At 46.3% G+C, this 12,809-nt stretch overlaps 1 protein-coding gene across 2 annotated transcripts in view; it reads right to left on the reverse strand.

Annotated features, from left to right (window-relative positions):
* Positions 1 to 12,809, reverse strand: part of MXRA8 (matrix remodeling associated 8) — a 144,125-nt gene that overhangs the window by 116,238 nt on the left and 15,078 nt on the right. The window lies entirely within an intron of this gene.

The raw sequence follows: 12,809 nt of genomic DNA on the forward strand, positions 1-12,809 counted from the left end.
CTGTATTCTTTGTAAAGTTTCGTTCCATTCTAAAAATGTAACTTAATTCCCGTGGGAGCCAGCTCTCCTGCCCGAGAAAAAGGGTACAACCACAGCAGCAGCAGCGCACTATAAAAAGCTCTGCACAGAAAATCCAGCACCACCCACGACCTGCATTCATTAAAAGCAAATTCAAGCAGCAAGGACCGCCCACAAGTTAGAACAGGAATAACCAATGATGCACAAACAGCGACACATTCTACATATCATCTCTGATACTAAACAATACATCACGAATATCCCTCAACTGCCCATCAGCAATCACTCACAATCAGATATAGATTCTGTTCCCTCCCACCGCCCCCCCAACCCAGTCAGAAGCACAAAACACATCCCATCTGCCCTCTGAATGCCATAACTGCTTCCCATAGGTGTGTACCATTGCTGGCAATGTAAAGCTGCCACCAACCATAAGACTACATGCACTGTTTCTGCTTCGAAATCAAAGAAAACTTGAGATCAGATAATTTGCCAATTTCAGCCCCAACTATGTGCTGTACATTACAGCATGCCTCTGTCACGAATGGTATGTCAGAGGGACAATGTGGCTACTTAAAGAACAATGTTTCGTATACGTGCCAGCACACAGACATTCTAATATTAAATACCCTGCGGCCATTTATTGGGTAACTGGAAGAAATGCAGTTTGAATGATATTCTGTTCGCTGGAATTACATAAAGCAACTCTCCGAGAAAGAAGTGGTCGGGGATGATACAAACCAACTCGCAAAAGGTGAAGATATTTGGATTAACTGGTTTAGAGCCACAACAAAGGGACCCAAAATGGAAAAGGAGCTACACATATTTTGGGGCACTAACTTTTCTGCTTGGTATCGCCAGTGAACATCAGGCATTAATAACTTTCACCAATGAGGTATAACCTTCAAAACACAGTGAAAGGGAAGGACATGAAGGTGCAAAATCTATTTGGAAGTTGGGACTCTGCCAAAAGGAAGGCTTATCCTAGAAGCCACATGAGTGTCACTTTTGAAGAAGCATTTTTAATGCCAACACATCGACTACACTTTGCAATAACAATGACATTCATTAAACCACTAGCGCAGGTTTGTGCAATCTTTGGCGTGCCAGATGTTTTGGACTACAACTACCATCAGCCATAGCCAGCATAGTCAATTATGAGAAATCATGGGAATTGTAGTCCAAAGAATCTGAAGAGCCGCTGCTTGCAGATCCCTGTGCTAGCACATGAGTACTTGCCCATTTACCGCAATGGTTATTTGTTACTTGGATAGTGCATGTGGCACTCAAGGGCTCATTCAAAGTCGTGTGTCAATTTCATCCTTGAAGGTCCGGAGTGAGACAGCTTCATTGTTTTGATGTGTGACCTAGGGGCTGTGACATTGTGAGGAATTCGACAATCCGCAAGGTGGGTGTACGCTAAATGAAATTGAATGATGGTGGATCAACCTACGGAAAACATGTGGGGCTAATCCGCCCACATTTTCCTATGTTCACTGCACGACATACACATAGACCCGTGTACTCTGGGTGGACACAGCCTACAGGCGCAGTCCCCCGTCAGATTTAGTTGGGAGCTGACAAGTGGAGTGCACAATGCATCTCCAGAAGGGAGAGGGCCAAACCTTCCCCCTGCCATGGCCAGCCTAATTAACTAACAAAGGCTCCATGGATCTGTCCTGTACTTTTGTTGATCCCTGTAGCGGGTGGCAGAATTCACATACTAATCAGAGTTTAATTCAAACAGGCTCATATTGGGGCTGCAGAGACTAAAAAAGGAAAGAGGAAACCCCAAAAACCTTTCAAATGTAACTGTGTCAACCTGATGCCTGCCCCCACTCTCAATATTGATTGACAGTGAAATGTCATGGCTGTGACTGTGTGTTTACAGTAGTCATCCCTGCAGAAGGTATGAGAATGTGGTTTTACGGAGCCAGAAAATCTGGTCTCGCCGCAGTTTCAAGGGAGACCAGATGATTTAATCAGGAACAACAGAGAGCTCCATTAACCAGAGGAACCCTTTGATCCACCACAGATAGGAAAATGGGTGGGACTTAGTATTACATGTTTTCATCCATTTACTTTTTTTGTTGCAAAGCACTCTGGGTATGACCTCACACATACAGGAGATTGTTGATGGACACTGAGGGTTGTTTTTCTAGCCTACACACATCCCTGCAGTCTATTTGGCTTTAAAAGAGGGTCCAGCCTCTCTTTGGGGAGATCATCTGAAGACTTTGCAAGGAGTAACAAGAAGAATTCAGCATTGGACCCTGTCTGAAGGTACAGTCAGCCTACATCTTCTGCCAGTGAAGGAAGGCCAGGACCTCCAAAGAGGGAAGCAAGAGCCCTCCCCATTACATCCCCCAGGGAACAGAGGGAGATACTGAATCCAGAGGACCCTCCAACAGCTCCAGAACCAGTACCCAGCAAGCACACAGCGTGCCCTGCTAGGCTCTGCAGCAAACGTCCTAGGTGGGAAGTGCCAGAGAGTCTCTGGATCAAACCAAAGACACAGCATCTGCCTGCAACACACTCCTCAGCTACACAAGCCGAGTGAAGAGGCTAGGAGGAGTGCATCGACAAGCATCTACCGACATCCACCTTAAAGGACATTTTGGAGCCAGTCGAGCCCCTCAAGCTGCAACCGACTGCACCACTGACTGTTGTTACGCCGCAGTCACTAAAGCCATCCAAGACGCCTCGACTAGTGCTTCAGAACTGCCAACCAGCTCTAAGACGATTCATGAGCCGCCTTGTAGGCCAGTTTGCAGCCATCTGTCCAGGTTTGCTCGCCGAACTGCCTGCTGCCTGATACCCGCAGCTGTCACCTGTCTTGAACTCTGTCGCAGAAGCTGCAAAGTGCCCTGAAACCAACTCGACCCTGTCGAGCACCAAAAACTTCTTCAGAACAAGGTACATTGTGGTTCTGTCCCCCAGTCCTTCTCCAAAAGCTGCAAGCGACATTTCTGACCCATTTCTCCCTTTGTGTTGAAACCAAGTATCCTTGAACTATACCAACCACCCTCCTGTCAGTATCCAGAGTGCATCCCTTTTCCTTCTTTGAAACTGTCCTCTGCATTCCTTTACAGGGTGGTCATATGTGCAGTGTGCTATAACTGTCTGTTATAATAATAATAAAGTAGACATTTTTATACAACCTTGACTGGACAGTCCCTTTTATCATTGGGTAATAATTGTATTTTCACCATGTTGCAAATAACCAACGATCCACGACCTTTCAGAGAAAACGCAGCTGTTCCTTCCACTTTACCAAAATTGGACAAGGAGGTTTAGAATTTGCTTGTATTTCCAATCTGTTTGGATCCCTTCTGGTGTGCTAGAGGTGTGTGTCTGATTGATGGTATGCAAACCGATATTAATCCCTGGACCACTCGTGCCCCTAAGTTGATTCGTCACAGACATGCAGTCAGCCAAGTGCTAAGGAGATGTCAAGGAGTATGGGCGACAGACGTGTGGGTAGGAGGGCACATGTACTGCAGGCAGCGCCCTATGGGTGGTCGTTGAACTCTGTTTGACGATTTCCCTTGATTACTGTTGTGATCTAGTTGTATTATTGAACTGTGCAGGAGGAAGTTATAGCTCACTATGCTTTTCATAAAGCACACACTGGGACCTAGAATGCCCCTCGGTACTTGTGCAGTACAACCCAAAGAGTAGCCATCTTGATGGCACTTGGGTCTAATAATGTCAATGGAAGCATGCCATACCTTCACCTGCCTTTCTAAGAGTCATGCGTCCTTTGATGGGGTGCTGTGAGTGCTATAATAGAGTAGTGTAACCCCCCTACTGTCTCCTAGATCCACAAATACCCACAAATAAGTGGGTCTTACGGTCAGGCTTAAAGGTGTGGGAATAAGGACACTGCGCAATGAGAGAACAGATGTGGTCTAATGGCAATGTTGTTCACCTAAGAGCTGACTGAAGGACATGGGTTCAAGCCCCAGCTTGGGCACTTGATTAAACCATGCGTGATTCTTGGAACAACACTTTTTATCTCCACGTGCCTTACATCGTTAAAATAATATGGACATTAAATATGCAAAAACAAAAAGTGTGCATTGGGCTACCCAATCGCACACACTCTGCCATGCACTTCACACATCCTGATTGCTGTTTTCGCATCTCCTTGCAATCCCTCACCTCATGTTTGAGACACCCTTTTTCCAATGAATGGTCTCCGTAGAGAGGCTTCAACACTCCTTGGAGCTCGGCCGGCACTTTATCAAAGAGCTTTAAGATAAGTGATGTAGACTTCAGCCGGAGTCACTCTGCAAGGCCCCGGAAGTGCCTGCTTTGCCGCTCTAGGGTCCTACTGGAAGGCTTATGTAGGTGGTTGCGTTTCTCTTGGGCTGGTACTGGTCTGGACAAATCATATCTGTGTAGGCCCGTCCTATCCACCAGCCCTTCTTGTAAATTACTTGCCCTGGAGCAAAGTGTATACCATTCAGTATTGGGGCAGGCGGTTGGTCAGCAGATCTAGGGGGTACGGAGGATGAAACTCCTCAAGAGGGAAGAGTCGGGCAGGGGAAGGTGAGTGAATGGGGGCACAGGCCCTACTTGGGGAGGCAAGAAAGGGGTAAAAATGAGTAGGCAAGGCAGAGAATGGAATCAAAGATTGGGGTCATCAAAGAGAGTTTTGGCGGGTGTGATTCATTGGGTGATGATCAATGGTGAAAGCGTTGGTGGATGGGAGTTGGCCAAAATACATATATCCATGTAATTTTCACGAAATAAATAACTTCGAGGTAATTTACTTCATGGAAATTACTTCGAATTTTTACTTTGAATTTTGTTTTTTTAATGGGGGATTCCCCCAATCCTCCTTTCCCCCTTCACTACCAACCCTACCCAAAACCACTTCCCACCCCCTTTTACGCCTTACCCCACAAATATATAGAGCCACGTTGTGGTTTGCTGTCCATTATGTCCACATCAACTTAATAAAGGAAATGAATTGAAGTCCGGGGAAATTGGAGCAAATCATTGAATTTATTGGAGAGAGTGCCGCCGCTTGCAGGCAGAAGAAGGATTCTCCTGCCTGCTTCCTTCGTTCATTCATATATATATATATGTATATATATATATATATATATATATATATATATATATATATATATATATATATATATATATATATATATTTGTAAAGGGAAAAAAAGGGTTTCCAATTCTCCCAGAGGGATGGCACTCGCGGCAGTGTAGAGAACGCCGGTGAAAGTCACTTCCTTCATAAATGAAAACCAATGCAGCATGAAGTCCGTTTCATTTTCCAGTTTTATTTGGCATACGCCGGAATTAAAAGTGCACGATACAACGCGTTTCGCTGCTAACCCGCAGCTTGTTCACGTACGATATATACGTATATATTCAAAGTAATTTTGAAGTAATTTCCATGAAGTAGAAGTAGTGCGTCCGCTGGCTGCGCTCTTATTTTTTCTCCTTTGTTCTGCACTTCTCCTTCCTCCCCCTTCCCCCTGCACTTCTCCGCCCCCCCCCTTTCCCTGCTCTTGCGCGAGCTAAAAGACGCAAGGCCTAGTAAGATGGTTGTTTTGTCCGCCTATTTGTTTCCCCCTCCTTGTCTTGGCGCGCCTAGAAACACTTGTGTACAGGCACATTATAAATGCCACATCATATCATATCATATCAAGTAATTTATTTCGTGGGAACAGCGGGAGACCATATCCATGGGGAATACACAAAACGCCAATAAACGACATAAGGATACCTATGCGGGGAAAGAGAAAGACACAATTGAATAAGTTGAGGCTAGCTATGGGGGCATGGGTGAGATGTCATGGATATCGATCAGGGAGAGATAAGTAAGACTCTTGATGTAAATGAGGCCGGTGCTGAGGAAATTAATTGGGACATACAAAGTATATGAAGCATTTGTAGGGAGGTGTGGGGGGGTGAACACAGCTGTATATGCGCATTTTCACTTTGTTGCAAGTGTGTGTGAACCCTGATCTACATCTGGATGATACCGTGTCGAGCAGGGGTCTCAGCCAGTCCACACTTCCATGTTTGCAGGACATTCACACAACATATTATTTAACAAAGCAAATCTAAATGGGAGATGTTTACGTAACGCATGACACCTAATAAAGACTTCTTATTAAGGTCCGGACCAGAGGCGTGTCCAGGGAGTGGCCTGGGGTGGCACGTGCTACCCATGGAATCTGATTGGCCACCCCAGGTGCAACCCCGTTATCCTAAACTTTGATCATTATGTGTTAGTGCAGTCGTACTTCATGCCATCCCTGCATAGGTCAGTGCCCCACTTGGGCCATGCCAGTCAAAAGAGTCTGCACACTCCACTGGTCCAGACCTGGCCACCTTTGATGCATATGCTTGTCATGTAACTGTACTTGTGTGTGTTTGTTTGATGAGGTCTGCAATGTGTATGATGCACCAGGGTTCAAGTCGAGGGGAGTCGCTGGTGGACGGAGTCCACTCACTGTTTTCAGAGGGTGGACTCAGTCCCTCCCCCGCCCCCCAGCTAAAATGAGAATGAATGTCTTCTTTGAATTAATGAATTAAAGCCATCCTGGGTATGGAACCACAGTCATCAGGTTTGCAGGCCAGACACTTCACCACTGCACTATATCATAAACTGATGAAAAAAAACAACTAAAGGTGAAATGTCCCATTTCGGTTCTGCATGTTCCAAGGTAAGCATGTGTATTGGCTCTTGGAGTTTAAAACATGCACAATTTTTAACGTTTTCAAAAACACTATTGGAAAAAAATATTCTCTCTTGGTTTTGTGTGTGTGTTGATTCTATGAAAGTCAAATGTCATTCGCCCTGTGCAATTTGGGTGGTTATGCAAAGCCAATTTAATGAAATGTGCATATTTCCCCTTGATATGCTAATTTCTGGAGACGTCACATCCCATTGCGTGTGTTGATGAGTCCCCCCACTTTTACTTTTAGGACTTGACCCCTGTGATGCACTGTGTATAAAGGAGTACCCTTGGCGTGTGCGCGTGCATGCGTGTTTGTGCGTGTTTGTGTGCAGTCTATATCTGCCACAGCACAATCATATATATTGTTTCAGCCCCCGCACCTCCTTACATCACACCTGGCATGATGCCACTTCGACAAAGGCCTTTTTATTACAAGTTGGTCAGCCCCGGCATTTGAGTCAGGGTGGCGCATTAATGGCCCTTCTAGTGGCACGGCATGAGCCCCACCCACGGCATCAGTGCATGGCAGGGTGCACACAGCATCTCTTATTCTGCTCCATTGCGAGTAGAGCGAGCACCACAAAGGAGCTTCCGGGGTATCAATGGCCGTCCCCTCCCACTCTGAATACTTCCAAGGTCAGCATGAAACTTCATTCATGAACGTTACATCTAAACTCTCCAAAATGGCTCCTTTCCTTCTGTTACTTGGGGGCGGAGGGTGTGCTCTCCTGCCATGAGCCAGCAACAGAGAATTGACACTGGTTTTAAACCCAGTCATTGGTCTTCAGTTGGCTTGAAAAATAAACTAAATTGGTAGCAAACACTCTAATAAACAGTTGCCTGGACCTCTGCCACTCGATACATGATAACTTCTTACAAAGGCTCCAAATAGCTGCAATGGGACTTGAGCGTAAACTGAAACAAGTGGAACACACATACTCAGTCCTTGAAATTGTAGTTGTTTGTTACCCACTTCGAGGTTTTGAACCCTGAAGTCGTCCTCCCAGAAGCTGTGCCTCCAGACAGAAACAAAGGTGTGTGTAACTGGCAGTGCCCACTACTCTCCCACCGTTTAACTTACATTAGCTCTGTGCACTTCAGGAAAATATTTCCACTTGGCGGAGAACCAGGAAACAGAGTGGGCCTTTCACCAGAGACAGTGGGGGGAAGATGGAGAGAGGACCCCTATGAACTCTGTCCTATGTGACAAGTTCAGGAATCTGACCGTGTCAAGAGGGGATGGGGACCCTTCTCAGCCCAGGCTGGATGGCCTACGAGGGCGGAAGCTAGAGCCAGTCCTACCCCAAGCGGGGAAGTTGGCAGTTGGGAGGGCCCCAGTTGCTGTCCCCTCCTTAAGTGCCTTCATGGGTATCAACAGTACCACTGTGGCTCATCCCATACCTCCTGAAACCATTGCTAGCCATTTTCTTTCTTTGACTTTCAGATCGCCACACCATACAACCAAGATCTGGGCAGGCCACCTGCAAGGAAACAACCCACCATGGCTGTTCATGGGAACAACTTCAGTCACTCATGATTACAGCCAGCAGGAAGCGGGAGACCTGCCGAATCAGCTAGGAATTCTGCTCACTGCTCGCCAGCTGCAGTATATGCCACACTCTTACAGCCGCAACAAAGACGGTTACAGTCACGGAGCAGCTTCCAAACAGGACAAAGGCTTTTACCTGCTTGCTACAGAGTTCACAATGTGGCCTCCTGACACAACCTGGGAAATGTTCCAATACGTGCCAGCAATTGTTTCAGCACGACAGCGCTGTGCGAAAGAAAGGGGTGGGTCCTAGCCACCTAATTGTACCCTTTGGCCCTTGTACCACCTCGTGGGCAGGGAAGTCAGGTGAGATTGGTCAAAGAAAAAGGCAGAATGTGAGAAGGAGGGGAGGATGAGAAGGGCGACAGGAAACAGGAAGGTGTGGGTTGCTAGGGTGAGGTCAGAAGAGGAGGATGTGGCAGACCAAAAGACCAGAAGAAGGAAGAGGGTGGATTGGAGAGTGAAGGCATTTTGGAAAAATGGTAGGCTATTGGTTGCTGAGAGCAAGTGGTACAGTGCTCTTTGTGTGTGTGTAAAATGACCAAGTGAAAGCGTTAAAGAAAGTGGAGAGAGTGAGAGAAAGGTGACTGAAGGAGTGAAAAGAGGCTAAGTGAGTAGAAGGAGGATGAAGTGATATTGGACTAGTTGAGAGGAGAGTGTAGTAATGGAAGATAAAGAGAAGAGTAGTGGAGTACAGAGGGGAGATTAGTGGAGTGGAGAGGGAAGAGTAGTGCACTAGAGAGAGGACAGTAGTGGAGTGGAGAGGGAAGAGTAGTGCAGTAGAGAGAGGAAAGTAGTGGAGTGGAGAGAGAAGAGAAGTGCAGTGGAGAGGGGAGAGTAGGAGTGGAGAAGGGAGGCTAGTGGAGAGGGAAGAATAGTGCAGTGGAGAGGGGAGAGTAGGAGTGGAGAAGGGAGAGTAGTGGAGTGGAGATGGGAAAGTAGTAGAGAGGGGTGAACAGTAGGGTACAGGAGAAGGGGGAGTATTAATTGAGTGGACAAGGGGAGAGGTAGAATGGAGTAGGAGAGAGTAATATAAAAGGGTGGAGGTAGACAACAGAGCAAGAGATGCATCATAGAGTCAGAAGGAGGAAGTAATAGTGGAGAAGGTGGGGTGGAAATGGAAGGTGGCGAGTAGCGAGATGGGTAGAGGAATATGGGTGAGAAGAAGATGACAGCGTGGGGCTTGCTTGTCTGAAAGCCACAACCCTATAACCGTGTAGAACTAACATCCAGATAGAGTGGGTTTAGTCTTGGAAGTACCTGCTGGAGATTAGAGAGATAAGGCAATTGTCTTTAGGCCCTCATTTATAGAAAGTCAGAACCTAAACATTAGGGGTCAATAAACTCTAGACACTAATCTGGAGAGTAAGGATGGCTGGGTTAGGGCAGAAACGGACACTTTTAGATGAGAGACTGAGTGACAGGCCTTAGCTCCCTGCAAATATTTTTAATAAAAACCTCGGAACCATCTCTGGGAGTTGGTGTATTATATAGGTCATCAGTGACAACGACTACGTATCTCACAGTGCACCCTACCTTCTAACTCACTGCCAAACCCCGTTTCTTCTCAGTGTCACCCTTCTGATTTCTCCTCCAATGTTACCCTCCCCTTCCCAATCTTTCCCTCTTCACTATTTCCCCACCCATTCTATTCTTGCCCATAACGTGTTGGTAAGGCCTCATGGTGGTATCAAGCGCAATGTGCAAGAAACCTGCACACATACGTACATCCTGTATGCATGTTTTGGTGGCTAAGTCCCAGCCTACCTGATTGAGAAAACCAACCCACACATCCCACTCAAGGAGCAGGGCACCCCTCCTGAATTGTAGCGTGAGGTCCGAAAGTCCACCAAGCTTCAATGGGAGGTTGTAAGCTTCTCTATAGCAAATCATCCATTAAGGATGACAATTTTCTACACTAGAATAACTGCACCGTGCCCCTTCAAAATTCCAGTTCCTGGTCTTCTCATGTTGACGGGTGTGTCTGCACATGGTATTACATAAACAATTCCAAAAAGAGAACTCATCGACTCCCAGACTCCCTGCTCGCAAACTCTGCCGAAATAAGTGACTCATGCTGACTGTGTCTCCCCGCTGTTGTTTGTGGAGCACCGTCCAGACCTGCAGAATCCTAAACAAAGGAAAATAGCTTGCACTTTTTTAAATCAGGTGCTTTCAGATTTCCAAAGACCTCCTTTCAATTGAGTCGCAGACAGACCTTGGAGTAAATTCTCGTCTCCTGTGTATTCCTACCCCAGAGTGTTGGCGCACGGGCTGCACAGGTCCAAACTGCAGACCCCAACACACTGGCCGTGTGGAGGAGTCATAGTTTACTAAAAAAAAAGAGGACCATCCAACGCCAAATCTCTAATCAACGTTTAGAAGGAAGGAACTCTTCCTGTGTCTGTTGGCGATCCCCCATCCTAACTTAAGAGCGTTGTGGTGCGGAAGCCAATCAAAAAACCCAATTCCAAAATCAGCTAATTATGCTGTTAGCACGGCTTGCTGTCTCAATGAGTGATGTTAGCACCCTAGTATGCTGCCTTCATTCTTCTAGCCTATTCCCTCCCGACAGCGCTACAACATTCTTTGATTTTGGTTTGGGAGTCCTCAGGCATTTTAAAGAATCAGGAGTCAAAGAGCTCTCTACTTCATGCAAAAAACACCCACGGCCTCATTACTAGCTTGACATTAGTGGGAAAACTAGTCAAATATCCAGTTTTGTTTTTAAAACGTGTATGCTTGCCTGCTTTTGTGTGGAGGTATTTACCTCCACACAAAAGCATTACAGCATGCATTAATTGCCACATGAGGCAGACATTACATGCAGGGATTCCCTAACCCCATGGAGTCCTATGGTACTGCAAAATGGGTACTAATGGACAGGTCCACGTGACTTGGAATCATTCAGAATTTTCCCGGCAGCCGGTAAGTACCGTACGCTGAAGCATGCATGGCTTTGGCAGTAACACCGCTAAACTCACAACCGGGCATACAAGGGTAGGTTATTCATAAAGGGACTTACATTTATCTACTGCCTTCATCAAACACAAGTGAACCGGGTCAATGGAACCAAACCATCAAATCCTTGAGATCAGTTAACACATCTGGACTTCAAATCTCAATTAATTCAAAGATTTTATATAAGTCAGAAAAAGACGTGTCTAAAATAGACAAAACCCTGAAGAGTCGTTACATACAGGTATAGAGCCATAAATAATGCAGTGAGTGTTGACCGAAGGTGATTGCCTTGAAATGTGATTCATAAAGAGCAAACAATACATATCCTACTGTCAAGAAATGCAGATGACAGGGGTCATAACAATATACAAACAAGAACAATACAAGGTGCTGTGCTGCACAATTATAAAACAGTGTGCATTCTTAAACACTGTGGGCCTCATTACGACCTTCGCGGAACGGGTTAACGGGCTACGCTAATGGAGGCGGACCCGTTAAACCCGTTCCGTGAAATTACGAGGTCTCCTCGTGGGACCTGGTAAGAACGCCTGGTAAAACCAGGCGTCGTTACCTGGCCCCGCGAGGGGAAGAGGGAGCTAACAATGGGCCGGACGTAATCGGCCCGTTGTTAGCTCCCTCTCCCATTCCCATTGAGCCCTATGGGGGCTCAGATGGGAATGGGGAAGGGCCGGGTCCGGGTTCCCAGAGGGAGGAATTACCGGGCCCTCCAGACTCAGAATGGCCCAGTAATTTCCCATTCTGGGAACCCGGTAAAGGAGCCCGGTTTGGCGGCAGCCATGGAGCTACCAGCTCCATGGCTGCCGCCAAACTCGTAATGAGGCCCAGTGGCTCAAAGTCAGAAGTTTACACATAGGTGTTTCGGCCCTTGCGGGCTGGATTGTGTGCCAATCTTTAACGGGCCTTCATCAGGACTGGAAGACTGTGAGGTCAGAGTATTCTGTGTATACGTGGCAACAAAGATTGGGTTCAAGGAGTGGATTCATGGACAAGCCAGAACTGATCAGATATCCGGAAGAGGACATCGAGAGTCCTAATGTACATCCAATCTCAAAGCAGCTATATGGCAGACACATGTCTTTTTCTGACTTATATAAAATCTTTGAATTAATTGAGATTTGAAGTCCATATGTGTTAATTGATCTCAAGGATTTGGTGGTTTGGGTCCATTGACTCTGTTCACTTGAGTTTGATGAATGTTTAGCCCCCTGGGCAGAATAGGGTCTCCACCAGGAGCCCCGTTTTTTGATTATTTATCTACTGCCTACAGAGAAACAGATATGGAAAACCTGGAACATGGGGATAATATGTTACCATAAAGGGTGAAATGTGGAAATCTTATGGTTGCCCCTGAAAAGAGTTTCAGGAAAGTTAGAAAAATATCTCTATAGGTGATTGTGTCCATTCAAGTTCAATTCGCCTATAGAGACTCAGGGAACTTATTTTATTGAACAAGGTGCTCTCCTCCCATGTCCAGAATGTTCCTGGATTAAAAACTGATTCCAAGTGTGTCCCGTGCTCTGGCAAATATTCCCCCCAGCAGCCTGGCGATG

This window comes from Ambystoma mexicanum, chromosome 8 (genome assembly GCF_040938575.1).
Source record: "Ambystoma mexicanum isolate Mex_15411 chromosome 8, UKY_AmexF1_1, whole genome shotgun sequence".
Taxonomy (NCBI): Eukaryota; Metazoa; Chordata; class Amphibia; order Caudata; family Ambystomatidae; genus Ambystoma; species Ambystoma mexicanum.